This window comes from Amphibalanus amphitrite, unplaced genomic scaffold, assembly GCF_019059575.1.
Source record: "Amphibalanus amphitrite isolate SeventyFive unplaced genomic scaffold, NRLGWU_Aamphi_draft 000007F_arrow, whole genome shotgun sequence".
Lineage (NCBI taxonomy): Eukaryota > Metazoa > Arthropoda > Thecostraca > Balanomorpha > Balanidae > Amphibalanus > Amphibalanus amphitrite.
The window spans coordinates 1,587,382-1,605,123 of record NW_024881503.1 but is presented as its reverse complement, the minus strand read 5'-3'; the positions used below and the strand labels follow the sequence as shown (position 1 = coordinate 1,605,123).

Genomic DNA, 17,742 nt, shown 5'->3' with positions numbered 1-17,742 from the left:
TCGGTATTGTCATTAACCGGCGAAAAATCATTCAAAAGAACTCGGAATAATCGAGTGTTTACGCAAATCAATCATCATCGTGAATCAATGAGCGAGGGCCCACAGCGCCCCTGACCGTCCCTAGGCCGTCCACTGTGCAGTGTGCAGCTCGGATTCTGTTGGAGCTGCGGAGCTGACTGCATATGACGTCGCCCCACCATGGAGCTGTATATGTAGGGTGCACAGAGTGCAGCTCGAGCTCTGTTGGAGCTGCGGAGGCTGTAACTACACCTCCTCACCGTGGAATGATGGCGCTAGTCACATGACATCACGATGAAAGGTTGGGTAAACACAGGGGGCGGTTCTCTCGTCCGCCCCGTTCCGGCCGGGGCCGGCCACCCGTTACTAGTGCCATAACGCAGACGCTTAGAATACGGTCATCTCCTTTACAGCCTGAAATTCAGATGTTTTCCCTTCTGTCCCAGCTGACTGTCAAACGACCCACCGTTCAATCTTGTCAGTAGCATTCAATCTGCAACTTCATCCTCCCCTTGGACTTACCCTCGTTCACTCCCCTCTTCTCCCTCAGCAGATATCCGCAGTTCCATCTGACCCTCAGGAGTCCTCAGTTCAGTCCCTCGGCTCCCTCATCAGTCCAGTCCCTCGGCTCCCTGATCAGTCCAGTTCCTTGGTTCCCTCATCAGTCCAGTTCCTTGGTTCCCTCATCAGTCCAGTTCCTTGGTTCCCTCACGAGTCGTCCGTCCATGGTTCAGTCCTTCGGTTCCCTAAGGAGCCCGGTCCAGTCCCACGGTTTCCTCACGAGTCCAGTCCCTCAGCAGTCCCAAGTCCTCAGTCCTCGGCTCCCTCACGAGTCCAGTCCCCCAGTTCCCTGTGTCCCTCCCCAGTCCTCAGTACACTCCCTCCATGCCCTCACGAGACCTCAGTCCTCAGTTCGGTCCCCCACTTCCCTCAGCAGTCGCAGCCGTGCCGTGTGTAAACAAACAGTTCTGTGGCGGCGGCGTGGCGGCGGCGCGGGGCTGTAACGGGAGCCGCGCCCAGTCGCCCTACAGAGCCACACCGCGCGCCACAGCCGATGGCAGGGGAGGGGACGCAGGGGAGTCAGCCGTGTGGGAACTGGGGTCGGGATCGCGGCAGGCCGCCATACCACCGCACTGGGCTCGGTGGGACTTCGCTGGGGGCGGGTCTGGTTAGGACATCACGGAGGCAAGAGCGCTTGAGATGTGTGTGTTATGTGAACGAGCATGGTGTCGGTCTGTTTATCCAATTCAAGCGGTGGTTTATGTAGGCCGATGGTGAAGACAGCGTGGATTATCATAACATACGATAGGAATGAATGCGTATGTTGAAGTCAAAGAAAAATTGATTTAGGTACTCCACAATAAATAATACCACAATTTTTAAACCGAACCAAACATATTTTAATTGAACGCACTTGATTTAACATTAACACAAACTATGGCGCAGCTCTATATACACGGCAGTCTGGACTCGTCTCCAGCCACACTGCAACCAGGCTATGCCGAGCACACCAGCATAAAAGGAGTGAAACCATTAACCAAACGTGCAACAGGAAGGGGAAGGAAGAATGCGGCCGTGTCCGCTATAAGGCGGTCATGTCGGGAGGTGGGCCGGGTCGGGTCGGTGGCCGTACTCCGCGCCGCTTCCTGCCACAGATAACTGGCAGGTGCCGTGTCGGCCGGCTGCTATCGGGCCGGGGTGTGTGTGTGCTCAGACTGAGAACGTGCCATTCCCGGTCTGACTCGATCCCCGGACCGGCCGGCCAGCGCGGTCAGTGACACCGGCCGCCGGCCGGCACAGTGACCGATCCCGCTGAGTTAGGCTATAGGTATAGGTTTGAAAGGGCAGGATATGGATGATCACTATAGATATAGATAAGTTGACGAATAAAAACTTTACAAGCCAACCACAGTATCTCCTGGAATCACGCATCAAATATCAATATGTTACTACAAATTTCGTTCAATTGAAATAAACTATCGCATATTCAATTCAAACTGACAGATGTATGAATGATGATGTGCCGCAACACATGGTAGTTCATATTTCAACCAATAGATGCTGCTCAATAGTCAATTAACGCTTGAGGCGTGCTGCGCCGCAATACATCATTGTGCCTATATCAAACGATAGAATTACTCAACTAACGCCTGAAGCATGCTGCGCCGCAATACATCATAATGCATATATCAGCCGATATAATAACTCAATTAACGCCTGAAGCATGCTGTGCCGCAATACATCATAGTGCAAATATCAGCCGATAGATGTCACTCAATTAACGCCTGATGCATGCTGTGCCGCAGCACATGATACTTCAGATTTCAATCGATAGATGTCACCCGATTAGCGCCTGATGCATGCTGTGCCGCAGCACACCTAACGCCTGTTGTATGCTGCGCCGCAATACACGGTAGTTCCTATTTCTGATTGCTCCCTCTCCGCCGGATCACCTTGGCTGAAAAAGGCTAACATACGTCTTTATCCGTAATATCCACATCGTCACGTATGATGACATAGTTAACTCGGAATAAATAGGCGGCGTGCATGACGATGTCGGCAAGGGCATGACGGGCGACTTCCGCGTGTCGCTGGGTCACGAGTGCACTGTTCTGAGTCGGCAGCTACAATGTTGCACGGGTTGCACGGCTCTTGCAGGATATGGGGTTTGTTATTCAAGCAGTAGTATGTACAATGAAGTAATAAGATATAATCAGAGTCGATGCACATTGTATTAGCATTTATGCACATTGCAGGTATAAGTATTCAAAATGCTTTAGGGTAAGTTTACTTTATGGAAATTATCAGACGGCTAATGCCGTATTTTTCATGTTAAACATCATCCAAACGTATTAAAGTTCACGCAGAAAATTAGAGAGACTCATTTGCGGTGTTAGGCTATAGTCTAACCCTGCTTCGATAGGTAGGCCCTACTGGCCGCACCACGACCATCGTGAGTCTCGAAGCTGCCCGAATGACTAACTGCTTTACAAATTTTGGAACTGAATGAGGTTCAATAAGTTGGCACAAAAATCCAGCCCCACAAGAGCCGCTTATAGATTTTAAAAGCATTTATCTATTCCAAGCTCGTTAAGAATACGCATCGCTACATTTATTACCCGTGTAAATATGTAAGTCTCTGCTAGTGTTACTATTCAAGTCATGACAAAGGCACGGCGTTGCCGACTGGCTTCACTACACATTCACAAAGGGTTAGTGCTGGAACATTTCGCACTTTGTGCATTCAAATTTGATTACATTCATCGTGAGTTGTTCAAATAACTAAATGATTCAATGCTCAGAAGTTCACCGCGGACGAAGGTGCTGAATGAAAATATTGTTCTGTGTCATATGTCGCATCATTTAGAGTGTGAGTAAGATACATAAACATACAAAGCTGCTGCAGGAACAAATGCCTCTCGTCGTTGAGTGCCATTAGGAAGATTGTTTGTTTATTAATAATTGTGCACTTTATTTATAAAATTATAAATCACCACGTTGGAAACATTTTAAAAATCGTAGCATGCCTATTCAATACTGGATTTGTGTCCAACAAGACGTCCTCGAACCAGTGCTAAATTTTCAACTTAATGATGAGATTGAACGATATTCGATAAAATAAAATTTTGCAAGTTACAAATGCCTAGATAATTGTTCGTTTAGCTTTTAATCACAAAATAAGAACTCGCCGTTTATAAATAATAGTGGCTGGATTAAGATAATGGTTGTTGATAGCAGGTTGATACTTGATAGCATGCAACTTTGGTCTAGAATGCTTGTACGGTCTATTCATAATTTCATGTATAAAAATGGGGAAAACAAATCATAAAACAGCGTTAAGCGACCTGCCCTGCAGACTTCGAAAACATATTACGAGCCGCAGCTGGTTGATCAGGCATGAGATCTGGACGAAAAAAAAAATGTTCACTGTTTTTACGAGTACCATTTGATGTACCGCTTTCGGCTCGTCAGGCTTGCCCCAAAGGCTGAACGTCCGCCTTTTCATTAAGCTCCTATTCGGCTTTTCCTTGATACAAGACTCGAAACTTGTTATGAAGCTATAATCGATGTAGGCATGCATGCAACTCACTCGTTTTCTGATAACATTTCATGTAAGAACCGATCCCGCTCAGACAAATTTTACCTTTTTATTCAGGTAAGCACGGGAAAATTGTTAACCGACATGTCATTTAACACCATTCAGCGTGGGCCCGTATATAAACTGTAAAAAGCCTATTTAGACCCCCTGTCGTCTAGGCATGCGCCATGCGGATGTCATCCTAGCGGGGTAGGTAGGTATGTATACCTTCGAGGACTGCTTGTCTCCGAACACGTACAAACTTTCTCAAACGTCTGCCGAGATTACAAAATAACCAAATCACCGGTCACGGGTACGTTGCCAGCTGCATATCGCCGGTTGTGTCGGGGTCTCGGGGTCATTGTGTGACCGCCGGCCGCCATTGCTGCGAGCCGCCGGGGTGACTGCCAGGGCTGACCACCGGCGCTGACCGCTGACCGCCAGCGCTGACTGCCGGCGCTGACTCACAGCTTGGGCACGCGTCTGGCCGCGACAGGCCCTGCCGGCCGGCCGTCGGGCGGGCCTCACTCTGATTCGGGTCATTATACCGGCTCCTGGCGGCAGGCCGCATAGCTCCCGGCGCCTGGTTGCTAACTGGCTCGGCCCACCCGCTGACCAAAAACAGGGCAGAGTGAGCGCCAGGAGAGGAATCTGACTTCAGCGTAATGTTATGAAGTCATGGCTCTGAGACTGGACACTGGGTACAGCCCTCTGCGCCCGTCACTGCAGTGGTTGGAATTGAATATCTTCTAAACATTAATTAGCAAGGTCAATAAACAGAAACAGAGCAAGTCATTCAATCCCAAAATCATTTTCGATGGAGACGAACTCACCGATGACAATGCGAAAAATGTCTTTGATTTTTACCAGATCTGAGTGAAACAATTTTGAAAAAAAACAGTGAGTCTCTTTCTCTTCGTATGCTGAGAAAGAGAAATTCCATCACGAGTCGGCAAAGCCCATGTGGCGGCTGCTGTGTAGTATGTTCCGAGAAATGGGACCTGTCCGACACGCTATGTTAGAGGACCGGGACGACAAGAGACCGACCGCCTTATTGCATCACACCAGCGCCCAGCGGCCAAGATTTGCCCATGCTTTGGTGACCCGCGGCGCCGCCCGACTGGCCACTGCGCCGGCCGGCCGGGCGGGGGGAGGGGGGGGGACGGAAGCACGGTCACCGGAGCAGAACCAGTCAGTGGGGAGGGGAGGGGAGGGAGGAGAGAGGCGGGACGGCAGCTGCCGAGCTGAGCATACAACAGGTGCGGGCGGAGTCGGACGGCGCACCGCCGGCTACTCCGAGAAAGGTCAACACCCCTTTGTGGTTTGAGGAAGGAATGTGCAATGAAGAACGACTTGGAGCCTGTTCGGAAAGCTAAATAAGGCCTTGTAGAGCTGTTGCAAGTTTCATATTCAGCACAGATTGTAGATCATGGCAACCACCCCACAAAATTATAAAATTATTTAAATGATCCGATTGTAAATGAGGAAGGAGACTATATCCTAAAATGGAGTGATGAGATTGGGAAAACGTATCGTGCATATTAAGTTCCTTCCGTGACAGAGTAAAAACGGCAGCAAATCATTCGAAAAAACACACTTTACATGTGTTGGGATATTGTGACCGCGGACCGGCCGTGTGGGGCCGTGGAACGGGATGGGTCGGCGGCCCGGCCGTCCGGCCGGCGAGCCGCCTGACCGCCGCGCGGTCACCGCGCATGCGCTCTGTGCCGTGGTTAGGTATATAAGGGCGCGACCGTGACCGGGCGTGTCACACCTATCCGTGCTTCTATCCTCAGGAATCAGAAATCCTTCTCCTCCACGCCGCAACCCCCCTCCGGGCTGGACAGGCAACTTTATCTCATGCGGGCTGCTCCCTTGGAGCGGCACCGCTGCTCCCGAGGGAGTTGCACCCCGTAGCCGGGTGCAGAGAGTGCTTGGGGGGCTGATCGGCCTGTCCATTTGGACGGGCTCAGCCCCGGCGACTCTCTAGGGTGCCTGCCCAGACCAATGTCTCCCCCTAATTCCTATCATCCTTCCGGCTCTGCAATGGTCTTGTCGACCGAAAGGGCCTAACCCAACAAAAAAAAAAAAAAAAAAAAAACCGGGCGTGGTCAGTCGGCGGGTCGCCGTGTCCGTGCTTGGTCTTCGGTCGCTGGAAGCACAATACACCGTGTCGTGGTATATGCAGCTTTACTTGGCCCTAACCAAGGCCCTATATAGAAGGTATGCTCATTAGGCCGAAGCAGCGATTTCCGTGACGTCACTGGTACGAAGGGTCGGACGGCTGTAATGCAATCCTATGGAAAATGACCCAACTTTAGGGCTCTCCCACATAGCTGCCAACCTCGACACTAAAGTAAAAGTTATATCACATAAAAGCTCAAATCAAGACGAACAAGAAACTTATCTGACGTTTTTACGTATTACTAACGGCTTAGACTCTATTCAAGTATATTCAGAGCTCTGCATTACCTCACTTTTTCTGCCGTCAATGCCACTACAAATGTCTAGTCGGCGCACGTGCGCTTGTCGAGCGGGGACCACCAGTCGGGCGATTCAGAGCTGCCGCCCAATCAGAACGCCGCAATGCCGTGACGTCATTGGTCGCACACGACACGTTACGGAGATAGGGATGAGACAGCCCTGGGCCCTAACATATTTTGGCGCGGTCGGTAGGACCAATAACGTAAATGGGCTGCATATGAGTTTTTAAGAAAGAAGATTGCTCTGAGAGTTCTGTGACGGCCTACGCAAGCTCACGGTGGAAAAGGTGGACGGAGCCGGTGAGTAGAGACTTTGGGTGATGAGAGGTTCTCTCCAGTAGAGTTCAGTATAACAAACTATGGATTTATCTACCATTTTCCTTTCAAGAGCCTCGAAATTTAGTGGAGAGTCGGGGGAACTGTGGCAGAAATGGTTCCGCCGATTCGAAGCTCAGACGGCGAGCATGAAAGCCGGGGACCGGCTGGCGGCTATGGTGGGTCTTTTGGACGGAGTCGCACTGGACACATTCGCGTCACTCACCGAAGAGTCACGGAAGGACTACGGCAGGGTGGTTGAAGCACTGAAAAGTCGGTTCGGTCGGCAAATAAGCACGTTGCAGGCTCATGCCGAACTCAACCGAGTTTGCCAATCACCTTCAGAGTCTGTTGAAGACTTCTCAGCCAGGATCAGAGAGCTGAGTGGGCTAGCCCAGCCGGCTCTGCCCAGCGACCACAGCGCTATGGAGGGATTCCAGTGCGGCCGATTCATCTGTGGCCTCCGCGACACGCAATTGCAAGAGAGGTTAATCAGCCAAAACGTATCCACACTGACTGACGCGGTACGCGTTAGTAAAGAATTCGAGGAGACGAGGAAGACGATCAAGGCAGTGCGAAATCATGAGATCGACGTCATCGGGGCGGTCCGCCCGGTCGAGGGTGAAGCAACCGTGGGTCAAGCAGAAAAGACTGTGACGGACAACAACCGGCTCACAGCCATCGAAGATCATATTCGCGGGCTACACGAGTCGATATCGGCCATCACAATGGCGCCGAAGACGACAACTGATGCGAGTAAGTCTCGCCGACTTCCCCGGTGCTACCGCTGCGAGCAGCCGGGTCATTTTCAGCGAGACTGCCCCGAGCGTAGCCGTGGTTCACCTAGCGTCAGATGCTTCGGCTGTGGAGAATTGGGTCACCTCAAGCGACACTGCCCCATTTCATTGCCGTCGACAAGGGATGGGCGCGCGCTGCCGCTCTGCTTATGTTGTGGGCAGCAGGGCCACTGGATGGCGGGGTGCCAATACTTCCAGGGTGGCGGCACTGGCGGAGGCCACTCCGAGACAAGAGCTGCTGATCCCCGGCGGGGCGCCGGTGCGCATCAGGAAAACTGAACCGGACTGGAGCCGTGGGACAGGTCCCAGTCCTCTCTAAAGCGTCCCCACTCACGGCGCCGGCCGTTCGGGTCGTCATTCACGGCGCTCCGACATGGGCGCTGGTGGACACTGGTGCCGACTTCACCATGATGCGAACAGGATTTTATGAGGGGAACCCAGCGCTAAGAACAATCCGGCTCAGCCCGAGCGCGCGCAATGCTATCGGAGCGGGAGGTACCTCCCTCCAGATAGTTGGTGAGTTGGAAAACCTCTCATTATGCATTGATGGAGTCAGCTTCCGATGCCCGGTAGTGACCGTGGCAGACGACCTCGTGTACGACGTGATACTAGGTCGCGACTTCACGTGCATGCATCGCACGGTCATTGACGACGACACTGGCTCATTCAAGATTGGAACCATGAGCGTTCCCCTGCCGAGCCGGGAGCAGGTTCGACCAAGACGTGCGCGAGTGCGATTACTGTCGAACGTCGTCATTCCAGCACGGTCAGAGTGCGTGGTAGCTGGTAAGCTGGAGAGAGTGGACGGCGTGCAGAGTGATGAAATGGGTGCAGCCGGGATATTCGAGCCATCAACCGTAGCGGAGCGGGAGGGACTCCTGACTCCAAGGGCTCTGGTCGTTGCAGACGACGACGGGTGCGTCTCGATCATTTTGACAAATGTTGGGTCTGAAGAAGTCCGTGTTCTCAGAGGCAGTGACCTAGGGACATTTTATGATGCTACAAAGGAGAAGGACTGCGAGTACAAGTTGTGCCTGGCTGCAGACGGAGGCGTTGAGGACAGTGATGATGATGACGTTGATGATGTGAGCTGCAGAACAGAAAGGCGTCAGAATACGACGGTGACAGAAGTACTTGATGTGGACGGATCTGACTTCTCAGCGGAAGGAAAGGAGAAGCTCAGAACCATTCTCAGCGAATATGCAGACATCTTCAGTCAGTATGCGGGTGATATCGGCAAGACAGATTTGCTCGAACACCACATCGACACAGGGGAGGAGGCTCCCGTGAAGCAGAGACCACGGCGGGTACCAGTTAAACTCCGCGAGCAAGTCGAGATGCAGAAGACGCAGATGATGAAAGATGGAATAATTGAAGAGAGTACAAGTCCTTGGTGCTCCCCAGTCGTCCTGGCCAGAAAGAAAGATGGAAGTTTCCGCTTCTGCGTCGATCTCCGCGCGATCAACAGCCGAACTCGCGGATGTGCGCATCCTCTGCCGAGGGTCGACGAGGCGTTGGATACCCTAGCGGGGGCGACGTGGTACACGACGCTCGACATGGCGACCGGTTACTGGCAGGTCCCGCTGGCCACAGAGGACCGAGAAAAGACGGCGTTCTCCACGGGCAAAGGACTCCATCAGTTCAGGGTGATGGCCATGGGTCTCAAAAATGCTGGAGCCACATTCCAGCGACTCATGGAACTGGTGCTTGCGGGTCTGGACTCGAAACGCTGTTTAGTCTACCTTGATGACATCATAATATCAAGCAGATCCGAGGACGAGCACATCGCAACGCTCCGTGATGTCTTCAAGCGAGTGAGGTCGGCGAAGCTGAAGCTCAAACCAGAAAAGTGCCGCTTCGCAAAGCGCGAAGTTACGTTCCTCGGTCACCGGGTCGCAAAGGAGGGACTCCTACCGGACCCACATAACATCCAGAAGATACTCGACTGGGCTCCACCGAAGACGGAAGATGGCATGAAGAGCTTCCTCGGATTGTGCGGGTATTACAGCCGTTTTGTCCCACAATACATGGATCTCACGAAGCCGCTGAGGGAAGCTAAGGTGGTGGGTGACCACCTGACGTGGACGCCGGAAGCTGAAGCAGCTTTTGAGAGTCTGAAGCAGGCGCTGACTGCACCTCCAGTGTTAGCCCTCCCTACGTTCCGTGGTACATTCGTCTTGTACACGGATGCATCCGACTCTGCAGTCGGTTCAGTGCTCGCGGAGCGGGTGGGTGACACGGAGAGAGTCATCGCCTACGACAGTAAGGTGCTGACAAAGCAACAGCGCAGATGGCCAACATATGATAAAGAACTCTGGGCCATCGTTCACGCCATCCGGCGATTCAACCAGTACACAGTTGGAGCAGAATTCGAAGTCGTGACCGATCACAAACCACTCACGGGTGTACCGGAGTCCATCAATGTGGAACGGGACGGGACGGGAAGACGTGGCCGGTGGGCCATCGAGCTGAGCTCTTACCAGTTCCGGGTGGTTGTCCGGCCGGGCCGTGATCACGGCAATGCCGATGCGATGTCCCGGCAGCGACCAGTCAACGGCAATATCTGGACGGGCAAGCGCAGCAAGTCTTGTCCCGCCGAAGCCGGTCAAGCACCCGTGCATACCGCAGCTACAAGAGCCCAAGAACCTGCTTCTGGTGGAGAGGAGGAATGTGTGGGGAAGACTCGAGGCGCAGCAGAACTTGACCAAGTCTGCGCACTGCCTACTGCGCCACCTAGTGCGAAGGGTGACCAGGCGGGACACCTAATCACTGAAGCACCAGGACAATCGGAGTTGCAGACGGCGCAACAAGAGGACGAGGTCCTCAGTGTCATGCGGAACGCCTGTCTGGGCAGTCGGGAACCACCGCCCGATCACCCTCTCGCCGAGTGGGAGCTACTGCGTGGGAGCTGGACGCAGCTCGAAGTGCGGGAGGGCGTTCTCGGCATGAGGACGAAGTGGGGCTTCCGGGCCCTGGTCCCCGATTCGATGCGATCAAGAATCATGACGCTCGCCCATGACCATCCGACGTCCGCACACTTGGGACGGAGTCGAACAACGGAAAGAGTGCGACAGCGCTTCCTCTGGCCCGGCATGTTCGCGGACATCCGTCGGTACTGCAGCACGTGTGACCTTTGTCAACGGCGCCATCGCCCTGCACCGAAGAAACGGGCTCCTCTGGTGACGGAGGTCACGAGTCAACCATTCCGCAGAATTGCGATTGACATTACTGAGATGCCGGTGTCGGAGAATGGCAACCGATATGCAGTGGTCATCATGGACTATTTTTCTAAATACGTCCGAGTGTACCCAGTCAGACGGCAGGATGCCGAAACCGTAACCACGGTGCTGTTGGATTGGGTTTACGACATGGGGGTGCCAGACAGGATTCACTCGGACCAAGGAGGCCAATTTGAGTCTGCATTGTTCCAGTGCATGTGCAAGCGACTGGGCATCCAGAAAACGCGTACAACGCCCTATCACCCTGAGAGTGATGGTATGGTAGAGCGTTTTATGAGAACACTCAAGGACATGGTCGCCAAATACGTTGACCCTCAAGGAACGAACTGGGACGCTGACATCAAGGCGTACTGCATGGCTTACAACACCTCTGTGCACAGCGTCACCGGATATTCCCCGTTCTTTCTGCTGCACGGATTCCACCCGAAAACGCCACTCGATGCGGTCATCAACCCTCCGGATCGGGCGGTAAATATCCGGTGCTACCTTGAAGAGCGTCTAAAGGCCATTTCAGAGGCTTATCAGACGACTGTCAGGAAAACCCGGGCCAGTGCTACGGAGGCTGCGACCCGATTCAACCAGCTCGCGAGCGGAAAAGGGTTCGAGGCTGGTGACCGGGTATGGATTCGGGATAATAGGGTCTCGGTCGGCGGGAAGCCGAAACTGGGACTGTACTACAAAGGCCCGGGCACCATCATCGGCCGCCTCGGAGGAGAGAGAGGAGTAACGTACCTCGTCCGTGACGACAAGGGCAAGGAAAAGGCTCTGCACTTCAACCAGCTAAAGCCAGCTGTGGAACGGGAGTCCCACAAACAGGAAACGTCTGGAAGCACCCGGAGGGACGACGCATTGGACACAGCCACAGAAACGCGTCCCAGGAAGCAGACGGGGTCCGAGGAGACCGGACCGGATCCACTGGCGTTGTACTACCTCTGCCGGCGGGCCCGAGATCAGGTGGGGAATGGGGGTACATCTGTGCGGGGCGCGTATGTGACCAGGTCTGGCAGAGTGTCGCTCCCCCCAGATCGTTTTCAATCCTAGGCCTCGGATGCTCTCGATGTGCATCACCAGTGTCTGAATCAGTTTGTATTTCCGGTCGCATTCCGGTCGCGTAGTGTGTCGCGTTTCTTTGTTACTTGACCAAGTGGAAACGTTTCTTTTATGGGGGGAGGAGTGTTGGGATATTGTGACCGCGGACCGGCCGTGTGGGGCCGTGGAACGGGATGGGTCGGCGGCCCGGCCGTCCGGCCGGCGAGCCGCCTGACCGCCGCGCGGTCACCGCGCATGCGCTCTGTGCCGTGGTTATATAAGGGCGCGACCGTGACCGGGCGTGGTCAGTCGGCGGCACGGTACATAGAATACTAGGTAACACCGGTTTGTCCGCTCAACACAGGGCCAATGGTCACCACTTTCTTCAGCTGACGTCTGTGACCTTGAGCTGACCTAGGATGATAAACAGCTGACAATTTAGGCCATTTGGAGCTCACTTGACAGCTGAAGAGCGTGATTTAAAATATAAATATTTGTCAGGCACTGACAAAAGATATTATTCGCCAGTCATTTTTTAAGCACATTCTGTCATAAATTAGCTGACTCCCTCTGGTCTTCCACACAGCAGAAAATGCAAGTGCAAATTCTGCCGTCTTGAAGTGAGCCAAACGCTTATGATACACATGATCGTTTCTCTCAGAGCACAACGGAAACTGCGAGAAAACAAGAGAGAGTCGGACTCTACAAATGAATGAATTTGGAAGAAAAATAGCTGTATTTTTTCCTGTGTTAATGTTGGCTTTGAAAACATTGGCCATCGACTTTAAAATTGCCCCCAAATATGAAAATGTGTGAATTGACAAAACAGGCAATCTTGCTGTTTTTGCCCAAGTTTGTTCATGATTGAGAGAGATTCGATGCGAAAATGCACTGATATATACTTTTGAAAGCGAGGTCTCGATCAGTGTATTAATTTTGATTTTTACTTTAACGCTAGTCCCACTTTTCCCTCCAAGAAAATATATTTGTCAATTTTTCAATAATCATATTATGCGTCATTGCTTTAAAAATAAAGAGAGTCGGACCGTAATTCTTTCAAAATGACTGATCGTGCTCAATATCTATCGGAATATATCAACAGATTGGCCAGACTCATTGGCTAAATATGTTTAAATTGCATTTTTCTTACTTTCTGCAGATTTTCCTGCAAAATTTAGCTGTAGTTTAAGCTGCGTTTCCTGCAGATTGTGTTCACAGACCAATGGGAGACAAGTATTTCTTCATCAACAGGTTTATTCGCCATCAATTGGTCTAGCGGGTGTTTTTCGTATGCGCAGCTTATGTCACAGCTGCGTAAGAACACGTTCGCTTGAAATCATATGGATCATTATAGAGTTCAGTGTTATGGATATTTCTTTTCGGAATATCAAAGGTCAATGTTGATGCGCTTCATAAGATTTGTGGTGGCGGGATTATCGTCATTAACTAATTACTTGATATATTTTAATGAGGAGTGGTGTTATATAATGCTGAACGAGGCCGGTGTAAATAAATTTTCAAGACCGAGGTCCTTACTGGATTTTTGAACGAGGCCGAAGGCCGAGTTCAAAAATCAGTAAGGACTGAGGTCTTGAAAATTTATCACCGGCCGAGTTTGGTATGTATTTTACTGTATGCCAACGATAAATTTATGTTCTGGACCGAAGCTCTTAGCCGACTTAGGAACGAGACCATCCCAAAATGTTGGCTTAAGTGCAAACTGGTAATGCATTTTTGACCGTGGTCAATTTGCTTACACCAGTTATTACCACACCCCTCCGGCTAATGCATTTGAATAGGCCAGGCATACAGTAAAATGCCCGCACGACTGTTGACTTTCATTGTAATTGCTTGAGCTGGTTCCTGGGCCGCCTCAGATAGCAGGATGGTGTTTCACTTTTAGTATCATGGCCTGACAGGAAGGTGGGTACCCAGACCCTTGCCCAGACCCCTAGCTCAATATTAATCTCAGATGAAGCCCGTATATATGTCTTAGAGCTTGTTTAAGTTTTAACCTCACCTTCATATAACCTAACATAACCTGAAATAACCAGACATGCTAGAACCCTTATTTTGGTCAAATGCTGATGAGCAGAAAAATATTAACTTTTTGATGATTTGCCATGCCTACCTATTGCTATGTCTGGACGAGGGTTTCTCGGTTACTGTGTAGATAAACTATGGTGAAGATAAAAAACATCATCTACCCTAGCCTAACCTTTGCGTACTAAACTACCACTTTTAGTAAATGTTCAGAAAGAGTGATTCACTTTTCAGGCATACATTTTGTACATTCTTGCACTATTTGACATCCTGAATCCAGATATGATATTTACATGTGATACAAATACAAAACAAAAATCAAACCTTACCTAACCCCATGCCAGACTGGAAAACATCCATACACTATGCCGGATGTACACTATGCCGGATGCCCGTGAGACTATCTTGCGCCGAAATTCGGCGCAAGCGATTTTGCGCCGAAATTTCTGAGTGATTTGCGCCAAAAATTAGGTGCCTATTTGTGCGAAAATTAAGCCCTTTTCATATAAAGCACATGTGCACATATACTGATCAAGGCTATATCAACCAGGCAGAGTGTTTCGGGGCTTTGTACACTATCCCATGTTTGAGCGTTCGAATTAGTTTTTATTTCCACGTAAACCCAATACCTCGGTGGGAGCCAGCGAGGGCCCGGCAGCGGAGCAGCACGTGCTCGGGCACATCAGCCTCTTCTCGGCTCACGGTGCAGAGCGCCGCTGGGCACCGCTTGTCTGGGCACTGCTGACACGCGGTGGGGCGGAGACAGCCGATTCGGTGCCGTATTGGAGCGAGCTGCCCCGGTGGCCCGCCCTCATCTGGTGCACCGAAATGGCATCCTCTCGGTCCTCTCCGGGGAGAGGGAGCGGCGGCGTGCTCCCGAGGAGTGGCTTGAATAGTGATTCTGAGCAGTTGTCGCGCCACTGATGCGAGGCCGCACAATGAACCGCCCTGGTCAGCGATCGGGCGTTTGAGGGCAGGGCGGCCGCTAGTTTTGCCAGATCGTCCACGCTCTCATTCCCCTCGATACTGCAGTGGGCAGGAACCCACTGCTATTGCTTAACGACGCTTGGCGACGTTCAACAAGGTTTTCCATGCCTATCTCTACGCCGAAGGTTGAGGCCTCACCTGGGCGGCCGTTCCTCCGCTGAGTAGACTCAGGGCGGCTCGCCAGTTCGAGCACGCGACGACCGGGGCGGGGACGTCTCGTCCCGCAACCTCTCCAGAGCTGCCCACGGGGCGAATCTGCTGCTAGATTGACCAGCGTACCGCATAAATTCGGTGACTGTTTTCGCCAAAAAATTATGCGACCGCCCTGCACCGAAAAATTCGTCCGCCGCCATGCGCTGAATTCGGCGCATGCGAAGTTACGCCGGACGTGCGCTTAAATTTTCGGCGCAATCCCGCCACTACGCCGGACATATTCGGCTTAACGTGTATTTTTTTCCAGTCTGGACCCCATGTTGCATATTCATATGAACTGTAGATCAGACATTTTTTGAACAAATACCCATCTTTCATCCTTTCAGCATGCCTACAACCTACTAAACAGCCTTGGTATTAACCTACCATTCATACTTTATCTACACATACATATTGATATATGGGGTATGTTTGGTTCAGTAGGTTATAGTAGGTCAGGTGCCTACATGCTATCATTTGTCATGCTTTGATTTCAGGTGGTGTCTTGTGGGCTTTATAGTGGGCTTTGTGGCTCTCTCTAAGTGCAAGGGTTAAGTGTTGATGCACATAATGCAATGTGTTTTTTTCCATGGGCGCAGGAACCTCACGTAAAGTGTGGGGGGGAGGGGGGCAGAGAACTTCAATGTCACTTTGTGGGAACCCCAATACCCCTATGAACAAATTCTTTGCAGTTTCGTGCTTATCTCACCTTGCCGAACAATTTCTTGCTGTTAGTTTTGAATTTAAATGAAAAATAAATATTTTATTTTTAGCATAACTGAAAAGTGGGGACATCCCCTTCCCGATCCTAGGCCGCCTATGTTTTCTTTTTCTTAATGGTACAAATCATCCAGATTCATATGAGAAGGGTAGGTAGCTACCTACAAAATCAAATCAATGCCTCAATTGTTTATTGTTTTATTACAATAAGTCCCTCCTCTGCCAATCACACTAAACTATCTACTGTCACAATGCAGTGTGCGTCATGATTTCTCAACTCTATGCATACAATATATTTCCATTTGTCAATCACATATTGTTTTTTTTTTACAGGCTTTCCGGTTATGACTGAGGCCAGCATCTCACGTGCCCTGGCTACGCCAAATCACTGCGGATGCCGGATGCCGAGGACCGGAGAGCCAACCGCTTTGAGGCGTGAGCTCTGTGGCGTGGCTCGAGTGATCACCAGGTTCTGACGGCTACGGCGCCGTCGACCTGGTTGAATAGCTGGGGCCTGAACGAGGGTGCCCTTAGTACGGTGGTCAATCGGTTACGTCCGAGGGACGCTCGAACACGCTGCCGTCGCGTGGCTGCCGGCGGCCGCCCCCTCGCACGTGAATCTCCTGGAGCGAGGACTGCGGGAGGCGGCCGCATCATCACCTGTGTCCGCGCTCAACACCGTGCCACGCACTAATGGCGGAAGCCCGACTTTCTCCGATGGAGGAGAGAAGCTGGACGCTGGCTGCCAGGCTGCTGGGGAGGGCGCTGGGTCTGCCATCAGGGGACCCCCTGCGCGCGACCGCCGAGGCCTCGGCACCGGCGCGCCTGCCTTCGGCCCGAGGCTGGAGATTGCGAGGCCGCCAGGCCTGGGCGAGAGCGAGAATCCCACCGTGGCAACAGACGGCTGGCGTCACCTTCCGGTTGGACGTGTGCCCGATCCGGGCTGGGGCCACGGCGGCGGAAAGGGAAAGCGTGGCTACGCTGCACCTCGCGTTCCTGCCCCTGTGTGCTGTCCGGCTTTGGACGGACGGATCTGTGGAGGGCGGAGTCTTCAGGCGCTGGGCGGGAGCCGTGCTGGTCTGGCTGGACGAAGAGGTCGAGGAACTGCGGGCCCCGGCCGGAGAGTTGTGCTATAGCTACCGCGCGGAGATGGTGGCGCTGGTGACCGGTCCGGAGACCGTACTCGGAAGAGACAGAGACCAGGACCTGCGGTCCGTACCTATCTGCTAACTGTGCGGTAGTGCTGGTGTAGTGCAACATTTTTGGATGGCTAGCTACATTTCACGATTAAATAGCTGGTACGTTTCAGTGCAGGTGGCGTGACGAACAATGTATCTGTTGGCCACTTCTGCGGCCGCTGCCATTTCCTACTCGAAGGCGGGCGTGCTGTTTGGCTGGGCCGGCAGGATGTTCCCATTATGTGTCGACGACAAAGCGAGTATATTCATGTTCTTTTAATGCACAGAAGTCTGTTGTATATTTGAAGTTTTATTTTAGGTTAACGATTGCGAAGGGCAGATTCATCTTCTCTCTTTCATTTGTGTTGCCACTTAAGCGTTCATGTTTGTCATAAGTGTCCTGGTCCGGCTTGGTTGTCATCTTTATTCGTGATGTATTTTATTTTACGAACATGCTGGTGATCAATGCAATACACTTTTGATTAATAATGCTGCTTTAGCTCTGATCCTTTGTGGTATGTCTTGATTGTACTACTGCGATAGTGATTTTTCCTCACCAAAATATGCAGGCAACAAATGTAAATGCTGCCAAAAGTTTGTCATTGCGTGATGTATCTAAAAGACATCAAGTTTCTGAACGTGGTCGTGTACTACGCAACCGGA

General features: G+C 51.7%; 1 protein-coding gene and 1 long non-coding RNA gene across 2 annotated transcripts in view; one reads left to right on the top strand and one right to left on the bottom strand.

Moving 5' to 3' along the window:
- Positions 1 to 17,742, bottom strand: part of LOC122378846 (dystrophin-like) — a 34,363-nt gene that overhangs the window by 14,417 nt on the left and 2,204 nt on the right. The gene's annotated exons all lie outside the window — the stretch shown is intronic.
- Positions 13,731 to 17,568, top strand: LOC122378851. The gene is made up of 2 exons (XR_006256088.1): positions 13,731 to 13,882; positions 16,235 to 17,568. It is a non-coding gene; the product is annotated as an uncharacterized LOC122378851 (long non-coding RNA).